Raw genomic sequence first — 9,414 nt, forward strand, 5'->3', positions numbered from 1 at the left:
AAAATAATCAAAATTGGTTCAAAAAGATGTGGGATTTCCGAACAATCAGTGATTGTGGAAGGACATAAAAAGTCATCAAAGCTCTGTCCCTTTAGAAAAAACAATTTTTTTTGTTTTGTTTCGTTTTAATTAATTTATTTTTGGCTGCGTTGGGTCTTCACTGCTGTGCGCGGGCTTTCTCTAGTTGCGGCGAGTGGGGGCTACTCTTTGTTGTGGTGCACAGGCTTCTCATTGTGGTGGCTTCTCGTTGTGGAGCACAGGCTCTAGGCGCGCGGGCTTCAGTAGTTGTGGCACACAGGCTTGGTTGCTCCGTGGCATGTGGGATCTTCCCAGACCAGGACTCAAACCCGTGTCCCCTGCATTGGCAGGCGGATTCTTAACCACTGCGCCACCAGGGAAGTCCCGAGAAAACAGTTTAACGTACAAAAACCTTAAGGAACAGATAATCCCTGAGAGAAGCTTGCCGATTCATCTTCAAGGCTAAAAAATTTATGATAAAAAACTCAACAAGAATAACTCCTGAAAAACAAATTGTAGATAATAATTATCATTTGTGAAGATAAATATAAATAAAATTCCAGCTAATTTAATCCAGTCTATTAAAATTAATTTTAGATGGAATGTCTGGAACTGTACCTACTCTGGATTAAATATGTTTTTAGAATTTTGATGTTGTAACTCCAGGATGTGACAGTGATGGGGAAAAGAGCCTTGATCCAACTCCAGGGACATCCAGATCAGGGCTTGTGAATGACTCTGAGGAATCTTAAAAAACACATCCCCTCAGCCCTTGGGGTAGCCAGTCAGTGTCTGGGGCAGAGGACCCATTGCACCCTGATGCCATCCATCTTCTCAGTCATCCTGAGTGTTCAGTAAAAGCACCTGCATTTTCTGCATGTGCCACTGCCTACAAAGGGTTACAAAGCAATGTGCTTTATGTCATTTTTCTTTAAGTGGCTTAATGATTAGGATGTACAGTTGGAGGGGCTCAAATCTATGACATTAAAAATTATCACTTTGAATAGCTAAAACACAGGCACAGGATAAAAATTTTAAAGTTAAATTTTGTATTCACATAAGTGAACCTCCACACATTACCCTGTTGCCGTTTATGTAGCAATCACTGCTATCAAGTTCTTGCATATACTTCCTGATTTCTCCATTTGCCTAAGTGTAGACATGCACATAACACTCTTTATAAGAATGTTTTACATAAATGGTAGCAAATTTCTATACATTGCTAGTTTTGCTTATCCATACACCTTGGAAGATTGGACCATGTCAATACATATATGGTGGCCTTATTCTTCTGTAACAGCTGCATAGTATTCTCTCATATGTGTGTTTCATAATTTATTTAACCTTATCAATTTAGTTTATTTTTTGCTCTTTCCAACAATCCTATAATAAATATCCTTGCACATACATTATTTTGTATATGTAATGTATATCTTTAAGATGAATTTCTAAAAGTGGAAATGTTAGATCAAAATAATATACTTTTTTTTTTTACTAGCAAACATCAAAAAAAGTGTATATACTTTCTTTTAAACTTTCTGTCCTCACACTCTTAGAATGTACCCCCAGTGCCCCATGACCAGCTTCAGTAATTATCAGCTCATGGCCAGGCTTGTTTTATCCATATTTCCACCCACTCCCCCACCTCCATGTTATTTTTGAAGTAAATCCCAGATATATCATTTCATCTATAAAAATTTTAGTATGTACCTCTGAAATATCTCACAAACGTTAGAAGAGTTTTCACGCCATAAAAAAATTGACAGCACTGCCTTAATAATTAACATTGCATACCTGATAGCCATGTTCCAATTTCTAATTGTTTCAATGAAGGTCAATTTTTGAAAGTTATCAGGATCCAAATAATGTTTCACAAATTGCAGTTGATTGTTGTGTTTCTTAAGTCTGAATCTATCCTTCTCCTTCATCCTCCTCCCTCCCGGACTCCCCACCCCCACCCCGGCAACTTACTTTTCAAAGAAACTAGTTTGTTTGCCTTGGAGAGTTTCTCAGAGCTTGGTTTTTGCTGCTCATCCCAATGGGTAGTTAAACCTGCTCCTCTATCCTTGGTATTTCCTATAAGTTGGTAGTTGATGTCTAGAGGCATGAGGTTCCCATTTTTGTTGTTTTTAAGACTACTTATAGGTGGTTAATATTGAGAGACATAATATTTAGGTGTCTTTCTTTTATGATGTTAGCAGCCTTGATGGTCAATTGGTAAATCTAATTAATTTATTAGGGATTGCAGAATGATGATATATTATTTTTTCTTCCTTTATTGCTAGAATATTTTTAAAAAGAGAAACTTCCCTTCAACTACCTGTTGGTTATCCATGTTACAACAAGGAAAGGCGGGTAGATGCTTCTTTCTTCTCTTTATTGGTTTTCAAAATAATGAGTTGGTTCCCTAACATTCTGCCATGGTAATCACTGAGTTTAGAGGGGTGTGTATGTGAAGCATATTCAGTATGTTTAAATCTATTTCAGGTGTACTCTCATTGATGCTCAATTGTTCCATGTGTGGTTTGTGGGATCCTCTTCCAATTTGATTCCTGTGTCCTTTTGATATGACCCTGCGAGTCTTTGATCACTTGCCTGCTATCCTAGCCACAATAGGATGTCCAGGCTCGTCTTGTTCATTTCCTAGCTCCCACCTTGAAGTAGCCATTTTCCAAGGAATCCTTTTTCCTTTGGGTATTTTGGTACTTTCCAAAATGGTATTTGGAACTGCAGTCGCTAGGTGTGCTTCATTCTCCTGGTTGGGACATTTTTTTTAGGTAAATATACAGTTTAGAGCCGTTTTATACACATTGCTCAAGTGCCTTCAGGAAGATGGTGCATCTATGGCGTCTGCCCACTTTAGAAGAGATCCCAAAGCACCACATTCATCTACCCTAAGAAAACCATTTATTGAAAGTTCACCCATTTGATGGGTGAAAAATGGAAAAGTCGCTTTTGTTTTACTTGCATTCCTTTGATTATGACTAATAGAGATGACCATTTGTTCACACTATTTGCTGACCATTGGTATTGCTTTCAGCATGGTGCCTAAAATATAGTAGGTGGTCATAAATATTTGTTAATTGAATAAATTAATTGATGTTCATATCCTTTATTCATTACGATTGAAGTAGTCATATTTTTCTTCCTTAAAAACAGATGTTTTTGAGAGGAATAAATGTGTATAAATTCCTAGTACAATGCCTGAAATTCAACCAAGTGTTAGTTCCCTGCCTTGCTGTTTGCCCTACATTGTCATTCATGCCTCTGATTTGGCTTATTTTCTACTTAAGGTAAAGAAATTGAGAGTCAGAGAGATTAAGTAGTTTGCCCAAGGCCTCTTAAGTGGAGAAATCCTAATTTCAAGGACAAGGGCAAGATAGGGTAGAGTTTCACAGTGTCTAAATTTCAGAATGTATAACTGAAAAGGAAAAAAATCAGTGTTTTTTCAGATAATCTATAACTGCAGTCATGTCATGGCCCTGACACAGAAAGTGGCAATGCTAGGATCAAAAGGATGAAAGAGCTTAGTAAGAATGGGGTTTTGGTTTTTTTGTTTGTTTTTGTTTTGTCCTTATAAAAAAGTAAAAATGCTCAAATAGAATACAGAGAATATAGAAAATGAGAGGGAAAAATATTTTTGTGGTACCTTAAACATAAATGTTATCATTTTTGCATATTTCTTTCTAGCTTCTAAGTTTTTAAAAATTCACGCTATGTCTTTATTTTGGAAAACTTCAAATATACACAAAAGTAGAAAGTATAGTACAGTGAACCCTCAATATTCTCATCACCCTGCTATAAAAACTGTCAGCCCATGGCCAGTGGTGTTTGTCTACACTCACATCTACTTCCTCTTTCACTGGATTCTTTTGAAAGTTGAACTCAGATGTTATATGATGACATCTGAAAGTATTTCAGTAATTATCTCGTAAAGAGACTTTTTAAAAATATCAGTTAGGGGGGACTTCTCTGGCGGTCCAGTGGTTAAGACTTCGCCTTCCAATGCAGGGGACGTGGGTTTGATCCCTGGTCGGGGAACTAAGAGCCCACATGCTGCAGGGCAACTAAGCCCACACGCTCGAGAGCCCATGTGCCGCAACTGCTGAGCCAGTGCTCTCCGGAGCCCACGCGCCACAGCTAGAGAGCCTGTGTGCTGCAACTAGAGAGAAGCCTGCCTGCCGCAACGAAACAATCCCACATGCTGCAACTAAGACCTGATGCAGCCAAGTAAATAAATAAAATAAAATATCAGTAAGGGAATTCCCTAGTGGTCCAGTGGTTAAGACTCTGTGCTTTCATTGCCGAGGGTGCGGGTTCAATCCCTGGTTGGGGAACTAAGATCCCACATGCCGTGCGGCGTGGCCAAACAAAAAAAATTAATTAAAAAAATATAGGGGCTTCCCTGGTGGTGCAGTGGCTGAGAATCTGCCTGCCAATGCAGGGGACACGGGTTTGAGCTCTGGTCTGGGAGGATGCCACATGCCGTGGAGCGACTAGGCCCGTGAGCCACAACTACTAGCCTGTGCGTCTGGAGCCTGTGCTCTGCAACAAGAGAGGCCGCGATAGTGAGAGGCCTGCGCATCACGATGAAGAGTGGCCCCCACTTGCCACAAGTAGAGAAAGCCCTCGCACAGAAACGAAGACCCAACACAGCCAAAAATAAAATAAAATCAATTAATTAAAAAAAAAAAAAGAAGACTCCTTCCTAAAAAAAAAAAAAAAGTATATATATATATATATATATATATATATATATACACACAAATATATATACAGGGACTTCCCTGGTGGCACAGTGGTTAAGAATTAAGAATCCACCTGCCAATGCAGGGGACACGTGTTCGAGCCCTGGCCCAGGAAGATCCCACATGCCGCGGAGCAACTAAGCCCATGCACCACAACTACTGAGCCTGTGCTCTAGAGCCCACGAGCCACAACTCCTGAGCCCGCATGCCACAACTACTGAAGCCCGTGCACCTAGAGCCCATGCTCCGCAACAACAGAAGCCACTGCAATGAGAAGCCCACACACCACAACAAAGAGTAGCCCCCGCTCACTGCAACTAGAGAAAGCCCACGCGCAGCAACGAAGACCCAACGCAGCCAAAAATAAAATAAAATAAATGTATTAAAAAAAAAATATATATATATATATATATATATACACACACACACATATCAGTAAGAATTAATAATCCTGGGCCATTAGTAGGGAAGACAATAAAATTTTCTACCAGATCCCCCTGGTTTAAGCTGATTCTCATTGTGATGGCAGAGAAAGTTGTTTCATATGTATTAGGAGAATTAGAAACTTAGGAAAATGTTTTCCTAGAAACAACATTCTTTTCCAAAGTTCTCTCTTTTCTTTTCAAAAAGAAAAAAATTTAGGTGCAATTGTGAAATGTGAAGCGTTTTTTTAAATTGTTTGTTTGTATTAAACAAAATTGACTGACTTGGTACAACTCTTAACTATAAGATTTCTACATCTTTGATGTGTTGAGAATTGTATCTGTTTCTTTACTCCTAGGAGGCAGTCAGACATTTGTTGAATGACTGAGTTAATAAATTAGGCAAATGATAGAATATTTTTATGGGTAGTGAGAAGATGTAGGTGGGGAACCTTCCCTTTACAAAAAAAGAAAAAAAAATTTTTAAAGCTATAGATGTGAAATTTCACACTTAGAAGTCACCATGCAGGGGTGGGGGGTGGGAGGAATTGGGAGGTTGGGATTGACATATATACACCATTGATACTATGTATAAAATAAATAACTAATGGGAACCTACTGTATAGCACAGGGAACTCTACTGAGTGCTCTGTGGTGACCTCAATGGGAAGGAAATCCAAAAAAGAGGGGATATATGTATACATATAGCTGATTCATTTTGCTGTACAGTAGAAAGTAACACAACATTGTAAAGCAACTATACTCCAATAAAAATTAATTTAAAAAATAAATAAAATTATCATTATTAATCGTGAAAAAAAAAAAGTCACCATGCCTTTAAAAAAAAAAAAAAAAGAGGAAGAAGTCACCATGCCTTAAACCCTGGCTGAAGAATTTCACAAATCATTCTGAAGAATTCACATGTCAAACTTTATTTCCAAAATTAAAATATTTCATCTTTATTAGATTCATAAGCAACATTAATGATGGACAAGGTTGCTTTACTACTCCAGCTAGAATCCCTCAGGCACCTCAAGTGTAATATCTAAAGCCAGGTTTATAATTCCACTCCCCCCAACTTACAGCTCCAAAGTCCTCTTTTGCTTCCACATTTCTAATATATTTTCTCTAACGATGTACCCAGTTCTGGTACCTTATCTTCCACATTTGAAATATTAGCTTTAGAATCAGGTCTGGACTCTGTCACTAACTAGATGATGATAACCTAGCCTCCCTAAGCATCCATTTGGGGCTCATAATAGTACCTCATGGAGCTATCATGAAAACTTAAATGTGAAGAACCTGGCAGAGTTACCAGCACAATAATATGAATAAAATCAGAAAGGAAAGTTTGATGTTACATAAGAACTGAAAGTTACTTAAATAATTGCAGGCATACCTAAACTGAGCCATTCTTAGTCATATAAATAAGTTCTTCTAACTGTCTTTTCTCTCAGCAAATGGCCCCCATTGCCCACCCAGCTACTCAGGGACCATCCTTGGCCTCCCTCTCCCTGGTTATTTTGAAATCTCTTTTGCTTCTACCACTAGGACATTTCTGGAACAGACACACCCCTTTGCTGAGTACCACGAAGAGGTACTTTAGGCTGATAAGCCCTGCAGCCAGAATTCCTGAATTCAAATTCAAGTATAGCTACTTTACTTGCCAAGTGGCCTTGAACTAGTTTCATAATTTGTATCTAGGCAGTAATTTTCAAGTGAAGATATAAATAATATATGCTTAGAACATGCCAGGAACATAGTAAAGGTTGAGTACATTTACTTTTATTTCAATTCAGTTCAACTATATTTATTGAGCACCTACTATATGCCAGGCACTGTTCTAGGCCCTGGGGATACAGCAGTGAGCAACACAGACAAAAAGCCCCACCTTCATGGAGGTTGTATTCCAACGGGGAGAGAGATCAACAAAATGAGTAGATTTTGTAGTGTGTTGGAAGGTGTTATGCATTGAGGTGAAAAAAGAGCAGGGTAAGGAGATCAGGAATGGAAAGGAGGTTGCAATTAAAGTGATTACTAGTTATTGTCATCACCAAGTATTTAATAATTATTTATTTATATATGTTAATACTTACACATTTCTTATTAATTAATGAACTTGTTACTATTTATAGTTACTAAGTGCTAATTGTTATGTAGTATAATCGGTGATCATTTTTTATCATTGTTACAATTTTTATTATTGTCTTAAGTCAGCCCTCATCGTCCCTTATCTTTCACCAGAAAGCTGGATCTAGGGACTTCCCTGGTTGTCCCGTGGGTAAGACTCGGCACTTCCACTGCAGGGGGCGTGGGATTAATCCTGGTCAGGGAACTATGATCCCACATGCTGCACAGGGCAGCCAAAAAAAAAAAGCTAGGTCTAAAACCAAATATAAGTATGTTACATCAACGGTCTTCGCTCACTTAAGGAATAGAGGCCAAGCTCCCTGACCTAGCTCTAAGCCTCCTCCTCCCACTCAACCTTGGATCTATACCCTGCTTGGCGTACCAGCTCCAGCTCTCAGCCCTCCCTCTGGAACTACCTAAGCCACTTGCAGCTCAACCTTGCAGCACATTATTTCCTGTGATGTAATAACATGAGAAACAGACAAGGTCACTCGGTGACCTCATGTGAAATGAGAGAGAATGATGCTCTGCAACTATACAAATAACATCAAGGTTCAGGGTAAGATTGTTCTTCTAGCTTCCGATACCCAAGGTAAGAACTATTATAGTGCTAATAAACATAATAGATTACTTTTAGAAAATGAAGGAACATTACGGTCCCTTTTAGTCACTAAACTTTTCTGAAACGTTATTCAGATGATATGCAGTGTGCAAATGAATCACAACTTTGTAATTGTTTCATCTAACAGAAAAGATCCAGTAGTAGACTTCCTAAGATAGGGTGCCAAGGTCATCAATTTACTTGGTCATCTTCCTACTGCAATAGAAATAAAAGTGGCTCTGGCAGTTTAAAAACATCACTGGCTTAATTGACTCTGCTAAAATAAGAATCTGAAGGAAAAAGCCTGAGGTGGAGGGGAAAGGTACCAGGAAAGACAGGAGATTTTCTCGGGCAGTCCTTCACCTCCATTAGATGCCCAGAGTCCTGATATGGAAGGAAAGATGCTCCAGGCCTTGGCAAGCAAACACATCCATCTTCAGGGAACATGGATGGCCTCTAACTGAGGACAGAACGATTGAAATCCAGAGGGCATCCCCTGGCTCAGGCTCCCTCCTGGGATGGTCAGGGTCTTGAGACACTTTAGCTGGGGAAAGGCAGAGAAGAGGCTCCCAGACTCACCTGACTGCCCTCCCCTCAATCTGGGGCATCAGTCCTCACCCTCTGACGTGCATACATCCATCCTGACACCCACACAGTCCTGCAACTCTTTCCGCTTATACCAATTGGGAATCAGCCCCTCCTCCTCTCTCACCCACATTGCCTGGAGAATGTAGTAACAGCCCCATTTTACAAAAGAAGAAACAGACTTGGGTGGTTAAAGCTAAGCAAGCAACAGAACCAGGATCTGAATTCACTTTGGGCTTATTAGCGAGCTCAGTAAGACACCTCAGAAAGACAGTAAGAAAAAGCTACAAAATTAACAGACAATGGGAAAAAAACAAAACTGAACTTATTTAAAGCCAAAACAGTCCTCAAGGCCTTTAACACTACTTAAGCACTTGCCAAGGGCAGTCCCTGTGCCAGGCCTCTCTTTTCAATTACGTTCAACTACAGGGTTACAGACAGCACCATACCAAAGTAACTGGCTGTGAGGCTGAATAATGGCTTCCCAAAGATGACCACATCTTAATCCCCAGAATCTTATATGGCAAAAGGGACTTTGCAGATATGATTAAAGTAATGGGGAGATTATCCTGGATTATCCAGGTGAACCCACTGTAAATCACAAGGGTTCTTAAAAGAAAAAGGCAGGAGATCAGAGTGAGTATTAGGAGATGTGACAATGAAAGCAAGAGGTTGGAGGGATTCAAGGAAGGAGTCACAAGCCAAGGAATGCAGGAGGGGACTTCCCTGATGGTCCAGTGGTTAAGACTCCCCGCTTCCATTGCAGGGCACACAGGTTTGATCCCTGGGTCGGGGAACTAAGATCCCGCATGGCATGCAAGGTGTGGCCAAAAAATTTAAACAAACAAAAAAAAATTACCAAACTGATTTCCAAAGTGGTTACACCCTCTTGTATCCCCACCAGCAATGT

Source organism: Balaenoptera musculus, chromosome 19 (assembly GCF_009873245.2).
Source record: "Balaenoptera musculus isolate JJ_BM4_2016_0621 chromosome 19, mBalMus1.pri.v3, whole genome shotgun sequence".
Classification (NCBI taxonomy): Eukaryota; Metazoa; Chordata; class Mammalia; order Artiodactyla; family Balaenopteridae; genus Balaenoptera; species Balaenoptera musculus.